The 12991-nt window shown below is 34.6% G+C and overlaps 1 protein-coding gene across 5 annotated transcripts in view; it reads right to left on the reverse strand.

The window, feature by feature from the left end:
* The window catches only part of LOC101900370 (cubilin), a 402236-nt gene that overhangs the window by 32691 nt on the left and 356554 nt on the right, over positions 1-12991 (reverse strand). The gene's annotated exons all lie outside the window — the stretch shown is intronic.

The following is a 12991-nucleotide window of genomic DNA, read 5'->3' on the forward strand; positions in this document are numbered from 1 at the left end:
ATTATTAAAAATGATTCGTTTATGTCCGTTTATTGATGTTTTTCTCATGACGAAGAATAAGAAACATCAATGCTAGCGTGCATACTTGTCCATCTATTGTATTGAGGCAGAAGAGAATGGGAAGACATTTGAGAGAGACACACTTTTGTAATGGGACTACTTTTGACAGTAGAACAATTTTTCCTCTCTTTCTCTCAAGTAGGCTCGCTTTTTGAGAATTTTTAGAGTCGAGCTTTGAAATAATTGGAGAAAAATAAAACAAATTGATAAAAAAATTATATTTAATAAAAATTCAAGTAAAATGACTACTTTAATGAATAATCATTTAATGAAGCATCTCTGTTTCTAAAATAATCCTACTTGTATGCCGTTTAATTGTATTTATCTGTTATAAAACTATAAAACGAAAAGTAAATTAAATAGAGGGGGACAAGTTAAACACACGCCCCCCCCCCCCCCCCCCCCCCCCCGCATTTTACGCAATTTTCGTATTAGGATTTGTTGGAAGTCGTTAATTTAGATTCATAGTGTCTTCGTCAATATTACTTACAGCAATACGAGAATTGTATTGGTCCTTTTGTACTTTTTTAAAAATATGGTTCAAAATTACCTTTAAAGGGGATCATAGCAAGTGAAAATTTTATTATATACAGGGTGAGATGAAAAAAATGCAACGAACTGCAGACTGCTGTCATTTCAAAGCCACTAATCCGACAGCTGTTAAAATTATTCCAGTGACATTTTAGTTAGCAAGCAAGTTATTCGTGACGGAATTCAAGCGTAATTTCTTTATATTTGGCTGGAGAACCACAAGTGGCTATCGTTAGAGCACTCCAGCATTTAAATGTGAATAAATCTTTTGTGTCTCATACCATCGCTCGTTACTGTGATACTAGTAGCGTAGCCCGACGTCTAGGAAGTGGACGAAAGAAAACAACAACATCAGCAAAAATGGTTCGAAAAGTAAAGAAGCGACTTGATCGAAACCCGCGTCGCAGTGGCCGAAAAATGGCTAGTGAGACGAACATATCGCTATATTTTTATTTTTTTTTTTCGCCAAATATTGAAAAATGAACTCGGGGTAAAGCCATTGAAATTCTAAAAAGTGCAAGAACTTACACCGTAGCAGAAAGAAAATAGACTCAAAAGAGCTAAGAAGTTGCTTCGCTTGGCCGAAAGTGGTGAACTATCTAATTTGGTATTCTCCGATTAGAAAACATTCGTTGTTCAGCATTTGGTAAACAAACAAAATGATGGCGTTTACTTGCCAAAGAGCTGAAAATGAGCATCTTCCGTTGGCCATCAGAACTTAAGGGGATATCAATCCGTTGGATTATTGTGTTTGGAGTATTTTGGAAAGCAAGGATGGCACTAAAAAATACCAGATTGACGATCACCTCAAGCAAGCTCTTCACCGGGAATTCACCAAAATACCGGAGAGCAACATTCGGGCAGGGTGTGACGGTTTCATTGGCCGTTTGAAGGCCATAATTCGTGCCAAAGGTGACCAATTTGAACAAATCTGAACTTATTCTAAAATTTGATGCTATTTCCGACATTGTTTGCTTTCATTCAATAAAATTGAAAAAAAATGTAAAAATTATGGCGTTTGATTTTGGTTTGCAGTACAGTTTTTTTATCTCACCCTGTATTTCACAACATTTAATATAGGGAAAGGATTGGAAAATATGACCTAAATCCTCGAGAACTTTGCATTTGTCACAATGAAATTTGATCTGGAATATTTCTCCTTTTTGCACATTTTCCCAAAAAAATGAGGTATTTAGAATGATTTTGACTTAGAATAGAAATGTGTTAAATTGACAGTACAAATCTCGACGCATAATTTTCACTTCTAATATAGAAATTTCGAATGTAATTTCCCTAAAAACTATTAAACCAATATATATTATTTAATCTGAGATTTGAAGTGGAATTTTCTGTAGAATATTTCTTCTCTTGACAATTTTTGACTAAAACGAAATTGTCCTTGAATTGTTATCAGTAATATTCCCAACGACACTGTATACCTAAAATACATGGTTTCCAAGGAATCTCAATTCGAAATTTTTAAAAACAGATGTGAAAGAGGGTAATCTTGGCACCACTATTTAGCTTACTGTGCGATCAAAAATTTCCAAACGCCGATACATGTGTCTTCTGTTTTTAATTCTACTCTCAAAATCTGCAGTATTTTTTTCTGTAATTATTTTTTGTGTTCCACAGTGTTGTATGAGTTCTTTCGCCTGTCATTTGATCAATATCTGACGGAAATTAATATTCTATATGCCTATGGAAGCCTTAGAAGCCTATCTGCAGAACACCTGTAGAAGGTCTTACATTTGAAGAAAAGCTGTGGAACGTCTTTTGTCAATACTTGACGTAAATCTTCTATCTGGAGAAAATCCGTTGAAAGTCTTCGGGGTTCTGTCCTAGTAAGATAAAATAACTGTCGAAATAGTTTTTATATGTAGAAGGTGTAAGTATTGAACGTATTCATCAGTGTGAGCTCAGTAGAATAACTTTTTACTAAAATACCAGTTTCAGATATTATATGAGGAAGACCTGCAGAAGTCTTATATTTATAGAACAGGAGGCCTTCTATTTGCAGAAGACCTGTCGAAGGTCTCGTTAGACCAATCTCTTTCTTGAAGGTCTTGAAGAAGTTCTTAAGATATTGATAGCCTGTGAAAGGTCTGAGGTCTCTTTGTCTGATTTGCTATCTGTAGAAGAAATGTGGGTGATCTTCAATCTATCGTAGAACTGTGGAAGGAATTTTATCTGTAGCAAAATGTAAAATATCTTCTGTCTGTAGAAGATACGTGGAAGGCATTCTTTCCAAAAAACATATGAGAAAGTCTTTAATATTTAAAGGGCTTGTGGAAGGTACTCCAAGGAAGACCTGTAGCAAATTCTTCAGATCTTCTATCTTTAAAGTACCCGTGAAGGGCATCTTATCTGTACTTTTGGAGGTTGTTTATCTGTAGATGGTATCCTGAAAATCTTTTATATGTAGAAGTCTGTGAAAGGTATTCTATTTTAGAAGATTTTTGTAAGGTATTCTGTCTATGAGAGACTTCTATCTATATTAAAGGCACACCTGTTGGAGGATAAGTTATTTGTAGAAGACGAGGGTAAGTTATTTGTAGAAGACCAGAGAAAGAAGGTCTGTTTGGATAGTTGCAATTGGACGTATTTAGAAAAAATATCTGTGAACACAAATTGTATCTAAATTATAAATTATTATTAAAATACTACAATTCATTCCCTCATTACAATAATTATAAATTAATTTTTGACACCAAGAGTGTATTGTGCATTACAAAATATATATTGTGAATTCAAAATAAAATTGTGAAAATAAAAACACCAAAAAAAAAAAAAAAATAGTAAAAATTATCATCAACAAAAATGCTCTCCAAAGTTTCTATAATTATTTCTTCAAACAAAACGGAAAAGAACATTTACAAATCACACTTTCAATTCCAATACAAACAATTATGTACATAGAAACCATTGCTAATTTTGTTTTGCTAAGAAACCTACTTGGAGTTTTTAATGTGGGTCTCGGCAGCGAATCCAAATAAGCCAATGCCTGGGTACGGGGTTCGTCCCTTAGATAAATGGAGGTAGAAGAAGCTGGATTGGAATCAACTGCCGAGTTCAGTTCGAATTTGTTTTCAATTCAATTTTGGGTTTTGTACAGAGTTTTTTTTTTGTGAGGTAGAGAAATGCGTGCCAGATGTTTTTTTTTTGGGTAAAAGTTGATGATGTAGAAGAAGAAGAAGAAGTTTTGAAAAAAGAGGGAAGAAAGAAAAAAAGAAGAGATATGATTTTTGTTTAACAATTTGAATTACTTTTGCAAAAAAAGAAATCGAATTAAATTCATATTTAAATAATTTCGATAATAATTTTGAATTGCAAATATTTATTATAAATTCGTGCAATGTGTGTATTTCTGCCAAAAGTTTGACTGTATATTTTTGAGGGGGTGTGTGTGTGAGTGAAGGGGTCTATTTTGCTTTGATAGATTGAGTGCGTGCGCTAGAAGTTTTATGAGTGGCGTTTTGTTATCGCTAACATGCAGTGAAAATTTGTTGTACGAGTATGTTTGCTGTATGTTACATGTATCTATGTACGGCATGTCAGTTTACATGTATGTATTTTATAAATGTGCATGTGTGTGAGCGTGTGCGTTGTATTATAACTGCTGATAAGCTACTTTGAAATTTAAATTATATTTGCTCATAAATAGTAGCTAAATTAAATTTTTTTATGAATTGATTGAATTTATAAATATTTATGGAAATGCTCTCACCTAAATGATTTTGTTTGTAACAAGTTAAAAAGTATCGGTCGGTATTGCCGATAGATATATACCCTCAGCCTGCGTTCGATTATTTAAATATAATTTGACTAGTGTTACAATTATTCAAACGTTTTACCCTCTATGGAGCAGGTTCCGAAGGAATGGGCCAATATTGTCTATTTCCTATCGGACCCCAAAATATGATACAAATATTCCGACGTTCCTGGTGTGGATTATATCGACTAACTCCTTCGCTATATATGAGATATGTAATAATTTTTAGAAAATGTTAAAATGTGCGTGATACAAGATAGAGTCTACCGAAATATTCCACTATTATACTTCATCTGATACAATTAAAAAATATTGAGCGAAATATTTGGCAGCAATAAAAGAAAGGATATTTATGTCCAATTTTATATTATTATTTCATATTCATTCTTATTTAGAGAAATATTTGAGCATAGCAAGTAGTCGAAAGTTATGACAGATAAAATTATTGAAAATTGTGACCCCAGAAGGGGTTGGCAGATATATATCAACTTCACAACCGATCTTGTGTTAGCAAAAATATTTGTATGTGTGAAATTTGAGGAGAGTTGTATGTTTATTTCGCTTTATTTGGGCGTTCATTTTTCAAAATCTTGAACCCTATGTGTGGGGGAGAAGAAATGGTTCGATCTATACCACCTTTATAACAGATCTTGTGTTGATAGAAATGTTCAGATGTGCCAAGTCTAAATGGAATCGGATGCTAATTTGGCGTTTTATTAGCTTCATGGGTATTCAAAATTTCGACACTTTGTGGGGGAGGTACCAGAAGGAGTGAGTCGATACATTCCATTTTCGCACCAGACCTTGGACTAATAAAATTATTGGAATGTGTGAAATTTGAAGACTGTGGGACTCTTACATCACATTTTATAAGAGTTTTAATTATCCAAAATTTTGACCCTTTGTGGGGGAGGTCCCTGATGGAGTGGACCGATGTTGTCCATTTTCACACCTGACCTAGCACTGATGCAAATATTAGGATTTGCAAAATTTGGAGCAAAATCGGATTTTCCCTTCTCTTTCTGTGCAAAGAATAATTTTTTTGCAAATTTCGATCTTTTGTGGTGGAGGTACCAGAAGGAGTGGACCGATATTGCCCATCTCCGAACTCGATCTAAGTTTGACAAAAATATTACGATGTACCAAGTTTGGATCAAATCGGATACTACCTTCGAGAGTTATCGTGCGCACCAGCCAGCCAGACAGACGGACGGACGGACATCGCTAGATCGACTCCAAATGTTCTGAAACGGATTTGGTCCAAAGAGACCTAGGGTCTAAAACCGTTATTTCGACTAGGCACGTTTTGGCCGTATCAAATGATATATACCCTCTGTAGCTATATGGCTGAGGGTATAATGACCGTATCAAATGATATATACCCTCTGTAGCCATATGGCTGAGGGTATAATTAAGTAGCATTTAGAACTTTTGGTATAACTATAGGAGACATTTCCAAACCACCGTCAGTAATCTAAACCTCAAATTTCAGAATTTTTGTTTCTATCCCTTCATTTAATACCAAATATAGTACCATTCTGTACTTTTTGTACAACTATAGTACACATTTGCGGAACCAACTCTATATGTCCCGGCTACATCCTAAAACAAATTTCAGATTTCAAGTACCATCTCTTCACCGAGTACCAAATTTTTCCAAATATGGTACTATTTAGTACGTTTCGTGTACTTGTAGAACACATTTTCAAGACCACCCCTATATCACAAACATACCGGCAAAGGGGCCACCAATACCAAATTTCAACAAACATACCAGCAAATGGGACACCAGTACAAAATTTCTAAATTTCAGCTTCTTCTGTTTACTCTAAACTCAAAACATTTTCAAAGCCACCACCTTACATAAACCCCACTTCAAAGAACTGATTTTTATACCAAATTAGAAGATTTTACCACAATATCCAAATTTATTTTAGTAATTTTGTCTATCTTACACAACATCAAAGACTCTAACTCCAAATTTCAGATTTCCAGTTATATTTTTTTTCCAAATACCAAAGCTAAATCTGTTTAGTACTTTTGGTACTTTAAAGTAGTTTTATCCAAAACCACTTCCAAATCTTAACCCTACACACTAACAGTCATCCTAATGCAAAGATTCAAATTTCAAGCAGTATCCTTTAACATTTTAAATTTCCAGACCAATCCGTTCTACCAAAACCAAATTGTACAGAATTTAGAAACATTCAGTGCACATAAGTACGAATTTCCAAAGCTACCTACTAACGCCAATCCAAACCTCTGATCGTAATGTTATTTCTGAATTTCAGGATACCAGCTCTTTTGGTTCACCCCAAATCCAAATTGCACCAAATTTAGTACCATAAGTACATAAGTACAAAATTTCTAAATTTCAGGATTCCATATCGAGCGGTTCTCCCAAAATATAAGTTATAACAAATTTAGTTCCATTTTGTACACATAAGTACAAATTTCCCAAAATACCTATATACCTCAGTCCCATAATGCAATAGTAAACTTATTTCCGAATTTCAGCATTCCAAATGTATTGGTTCTCCCAAATCAAAATTTCACTAAATTTAGTACCATTTTGTTCTTTTCGTGCGCATAAGTACAAATTTTGAAAACTATCTTCATATATCCCAATTCTATACTACGCCAGTAATATTATTTGAAATTTCAGGATTCTAGCCACATCCAAATTCAAATTTAGTACTGTTAAGTATTTATACCCTACAACACTATGTGTTGGGGGTATTATATGTTTGATTGGGCCAAAAATTATGTAACACCTCGAAATATTGGTTTCCCACATAGGAAAGTATATATGGATCTTCCAAGCTCGCCGAGCTGAGTCGATCTAGCTATGTATGTCCGTCCGTCCGTCTGTCCATGTTAATTTGTAATCAAGCTACAGGTCGCAATTATGAACCGATCCTCACGAAATTTAGAATGGAAGTGGGACTAGGGTCAGAATAGAACCCTATTGTTTTTGGAGATGATCGCATGATATTTAGGGGTTGAAATGGAGCAAAATTTTCCTGATTTTGCAGTTGCTCTATAGGCCACAATTATGAACCAATCGACGCGAATAATATTTAGCGGGTATATTAGCGGACAATAATTAGCGGGTAAAATATACCCTAACTTTTATGTTAGAAAATAGGAAAATTTCCACTAAACCGCGAATATTTTTAATCCCAGCCAAATCACAAATACATTAAAAGATCACTTCTGACCATTACAGTGATGCTAATAGCAAAGGAATCGGATATATAGAAAAATAGGTAGAATACATATGTAAAAGAATTGATCTTATTTATTCTGCTCATAAATCAAGAACCGCTGGGCCGATTTTTACAAATCACATCAATTCGGAATGGTCTCTTGCCAGAAAAGGATAAAATCTAAGAAAATCGCGGGATAATGTATCTATAAAATAGCATTTTTTCCATTTTTCTCATATTTTTTTACGCATGCGATTTTTTCAATTTGACTTACAATTTTGAATTTTAAATTTTCTAAATTTTTACAACCCCAACACTTTGTATCGTCGTAGGTCGGAATTGAAGCCTTTTGTTCTTAGGATGTGCATTTAGAGGTTTAAGTGGCTAAAAAATTTAAATTTTTCAAATATTGTAGTCGTTCTATAGGCCACAATTGAAAACTAATCGACACGGAATTTCGCATTGGAAGAGAGTTGAGGACAGAGAAGAAGTCTAGCATTTTGGATGACCATTGGATTATATTTAGCTGTAAAATGGACCACACCTTTCGTGTGCAATTGTTTTGAATACTTCACAATACTACGGAGTGCGTAAATATTGGCCAAATTCTCCGGGTCAAAAACCTAAGGGTAACCTCTGGGCTGGGCTCTTTGGTATTATTTCAAAAATGAAATCTTCCAAAATGGATTTGCATATAAAGGGACTTCGAACATATTGTAGTGTAGTGCCCCGCACGACTATAGCCTTTGCTTACTTGTTTTCGTATACATGAGTGCACTCTTCCAGAACTACTTTCCTTCATCAACCTACTCACCCTTGGTTCCCATTCTAAATTTCATGTTTTTAGCTTTGACCGTTCACATGATACGAAATGATACCAAATGTAGTATATTTTAGTACTTTTCGTACACTTATAGCATGAATTTCGAAAAACCTAACCTTATTTAAAACCTTCGGACCAAGAGAATCAAAGCATTTAGTCAGTCAATAAATAACTTTACTCTTTTATTAATATAGATAGACAGAATGTTATATCGAGAAATTACAAAAATTCTAAATTCCCGCCCTCTAAGTGTACTGTTGAAAATCCCGTTCTTTAATTATTAACATGATGGAAAATATTTATTTTGTGACTAATTTATGTAAATATTTTTATATCATCCTAATTTTGCCAATACCATCGATTCAAAGTCCTTATAATCTCTAGATTTCTTATTAATATATTATTACCCAATTTCATTTATTGTCCATTTTATGAAGACTCCTCCATAAAATGTTGCTGGTCATGTTGGTTTGTAATAAACTATTTGGTCACCCAAAACACTCACTCACGCACACACGTCCCTTATATAGTTATTATTTGCAACAATGATTGCTTTTGGCATGACATGTGTTATTGTTTTGTGGTTATAAAGCTGACCTAACAAACAAGCTAATCGTGCCGCACGATAATTTCATTTTTCTCTTGCTTCTGACGTTTAATTGTGGGAAAAGGATTACATGTGTAGCAGACCGCAAAAAATGTTTTAGAGTGTGAATGGATATAGGGGAACGATGGAGAAACATTAATATCAGTCAGATACTTTGAGATTTGAGAGATTGATTTAACTCTGATACAAAAGCTTTCTGGAAACTCTTGTTACAGGATTGGAAGTTAGGCAAGTGACATTACAGAGTCTCTTTTTTTTTGAAGAACCAGAATTCTTCCTTCTTTTGTCATATCATAATAAATTCGTTCAGGACAGAGTCCCTTTTTTTTGAAGAACCAGAAATCTTCCTTCTTTTGTCAGATCATAATACATTCACACAGGTAAAGGTTCGAGAAATGGTAATGTCGTTGCCCAATTTCGTTGGCTTTTAAAAATCAAGAATAATCCAGGTCTTAATAATATTAGGGCAAATAAACTTAACAATTCCCTTCTGTAAGCTCCGGCAAAGATCAATTTTTTTCTTTACTATTAAGGAACGTTGTTTTTATAAAATCAACAATAATAAGATTAAGCCTGTCTATTCTGAAAAAGAAAATAATTACGGCATCCCAAAAAAACCAACAGCGTTCATGTTGAGGAATTTTATTAAGAACACATAATTTTTAACTACGTTAATACTAAGTCTCTTTCTATTTGGAAAAAAATCTCTGCGTAAAGTCTCAAAAAAAAAATATATATTTTTTTTCAGAAGATTTTCAAGAATTTTTGAGGGCTGATCCACTTGATAACTCGTTAATAAAAATGTATTTTGTTTCAAAAAAAAAAAAAAAAAACTATCTACAATGACCACCACAAGGTGGTCAGGGTATTATGTCTTTGTGCATTTGTTTGTAACAGGCAAAAGGAAACGAGATAGATCCATAGTTCCTTTTGATGATCTGCATAGAATCACATTCTGAGTCGATTTATGCATGTCCGTCCGTCCGTCCGTCCGTCTGTCCATGTATTTTTGTTAACAAAGTACAGTTCGCATTTATTGCTCTATCCAGATGAAATTTTGCACAAATCATTTGCTTGGCCCAAGGACGAACCCTATTGAAATTGAAGATAATCGGTCAAAATTTTGATATAGCTCCCATATATATCTTCGTCCGATTTGCCTTTTATTGTGCACCAAACGTGTAATATCAGCCCGAATAGTATGAAACTTTGCACGTACGATCAGATTGGACCTGAAAATAAGTATGCCAAATTTGATCGAAATCGGTTCAGATATAGCTATAGCTCCCATATACATTGTTCATCCGATTTGTTATTTTTGTCCTCCGCAGCCGTAATATGCACTCTGTAACAACAATATTTGGAGAAATATATCAAATACATCTCAGAAATACATTTACTAAATTTTATCGAGATCGGTTCAGATTTGGATATAGCTCCCATATATAACTTCGTCCGATTTACTTTTTATTTTACACCAAACTTTTAATATTTGCCCAAATTGGATGAAATTTGGCACATACGACCGTATTTAGTCTAGAAGCTAGTATGTCAAATTTAGTGAAGATCGGTTCAGATATAGCTATAGCTCCCATATATACTGTTCATCCGATTTGTCATATTTGTTACCCGCAGCCGTAATATGCACTCCGTAACAACGATATTCAAGGAAATATATGAAATACAGCTCAGAAATATCTTTGCCAAATTTTATCGTGATCGTTTCCTATTTGGATATAGCTCCATACATATATCTTTACCCGATTTCAAATGAATTGTGTACCAAATGGGTAATACAAGTCCGAATTTAAAAGATACAAATGCTTCGGCATATTTAGTCCTTCGAATTTTAAATTATAATTATAATCATAGCATGTATGATTGAATTCTCCCATAAAAACTTTTTATTGTTACGCGCAGCTCTACTAAATTAATAAAGTGGTGTAGGGTATCATAAAGTCGGCCCCGACCGACTTTAAGACTTTCGTTACCGGTTTCATTGTATCTTTAATATACAGGGCGAGATAAAAAAAACTGCAACAAATGCCATAATTTTTACATTTATTTTATTTTTTTAAATGTCGCAAATAGCATCAAATTTTAGAATAAGTTTAGATTTGTTCGAATTGGTCACATTTAGCCTTCAAACATCCAATGAAACCGTCACAAGCTGCTCGAAAGTTTCACGTCGGTATTTTGGCGCATTCCCGGCGAAGCGCTTGCTTAAGGTGATCGACACTTTACTACCTTTTAGTGCCAACCTTGCTTTCCAAAACACTCCAAACGGATTGGTATCCGGAGATTTTGGTGGCCATTGTGCGCTGGTGCTGACTCCTCCTGGAATGTCCAAAATGTTTGCGTGTCCAAGGTGCACCCTCCAGAATATTTTTGTCATAATATTTGGCATTTATTCTGATGCCACGGTCGATTAATACGAGCGGAGAGCGCCATCGACTGTTATGTCGGGCCGCACCATCACCATGGCCGGTGCTTGAGTTCTGGTGGCCAACCGAAGGTGCACATTTTCAGCTGACCTCTTTGGCAAGTATAGACGATCATGTTGTTTGTTTACAAACTGCTGGACAACGAATATTTTCTCATCGGAGAATACCAAATTTCACCACTTTCGGCCAGACGAAGCAACTCTTTAGCTCTTTTGAGTCTATTTTCTTTCTATTGCAGTGTAAGTTCTTGAATTTTTTGGAATTTGGAATTCCAATGGCTTTGGAATATCAATGGCTTTACCCCGAGCTCATTTTTCAATATTTGCCAAATGGAATATTGCGATATGTTCAACTAAAGAGTCATTTTTCGACCACTGCGACGCTGGTTTCGATCAAGTCGCTTCTTTACTTTTCGCACCATTTCTGCTGATGTTGCTGTTTTCTTCCTTCCACTTCCTTGAGGTATCACGGCAAGCAAGCGAATGGTACGAGACACAAAAGAGTTATTCACATTTAAATGTTGGATTGCTTTAATGATAGCCACTTGTGGTTTTCCAGCCAAATATAAAGAAATCGTACTATCACGCTTGAATTCCATTACGAATAACTTTCTCTGGAAAATTCTCTCCAAAATGCTTTTGTACGCTTGTAAACAATATAATAAGCTGTCACTGGAATAATTTTAACAGCTGTCGGACGAGTGGCTTAGGTATAGCAGCAGTCTGAAGTTGGTTGCAGTTTTTCATCTCACCCTGTATACGGGGGCTATACGAAGACACAGAACTGCAACAGTTATTTTTTTTTCATAGGCTATATATCTACCATTCTACCGATTAAGATCTTCGATTAAGAGTCATCAAAATATCGAATAAAGGGAGGTTCCGTTATATGGGGGCTATACGAAGACGTGGAACTGCATACAATTTTTTTTTGTCATAGGCTGTACTACCCGTTATGAACTTTGAATACGAAATTTGAAGCCATTCCGGCGAGTGATATGGTTAAAATCATCAAAATACCGAATAAAGGAAGGTACTGTTATATGGGGTCTATATGAAGACGTGGACATGCACACGAAATTTTTGGGCATAGGCTGTAGTACCCATTAGAAACTTCGAATACTTCCTCAAAGGAGTTATTTTGAAAATAACCCCAATGATTTTTTTTTTTTTTTTTTTTGGATAAAGTCTGGCATTTTTGGAACAAAAAAATACTACGGTATCCAGAACAAATATGCCAACACTTTTCTGTTAAAAAACTAATTTTTTGTCGGCCATTTTTTATATGGGGGCAATACTAAAACATGTACCCATAACGACAATTTTCTATCAGAGGGATGGTGCGGACGAACTACAATGAGTTATACCATTATTGGATCATGTTTTATTTTTATAAAAATTCTTCCAATTAATTTATTAACAGAATTTTTGACATTCTCGGATTTTTTCGATTTTTGAATTCACTGTTTGACCCACCGACCCATGAATGACCACGCCATAATTATGAAAATAAACTATGTACTAACAAGGCAATCCAAACAAACAT

The sequence above is a fragment of the Musca domestica genome, unplaced genomic scaffold, assembly GCF_030504385.1.
Source record: "Musca domestica strain aabys unplaced genomic scaffold, Musca_domestica.polishedcontigs.V.1.1 1, whole genome shotgun sequence".
Taxonomy (NCBI): Eukaryota; Metazoa; Arthropoda; class Insecta; order Diptera; family Muscidae; genus Musca; species Musca domestica.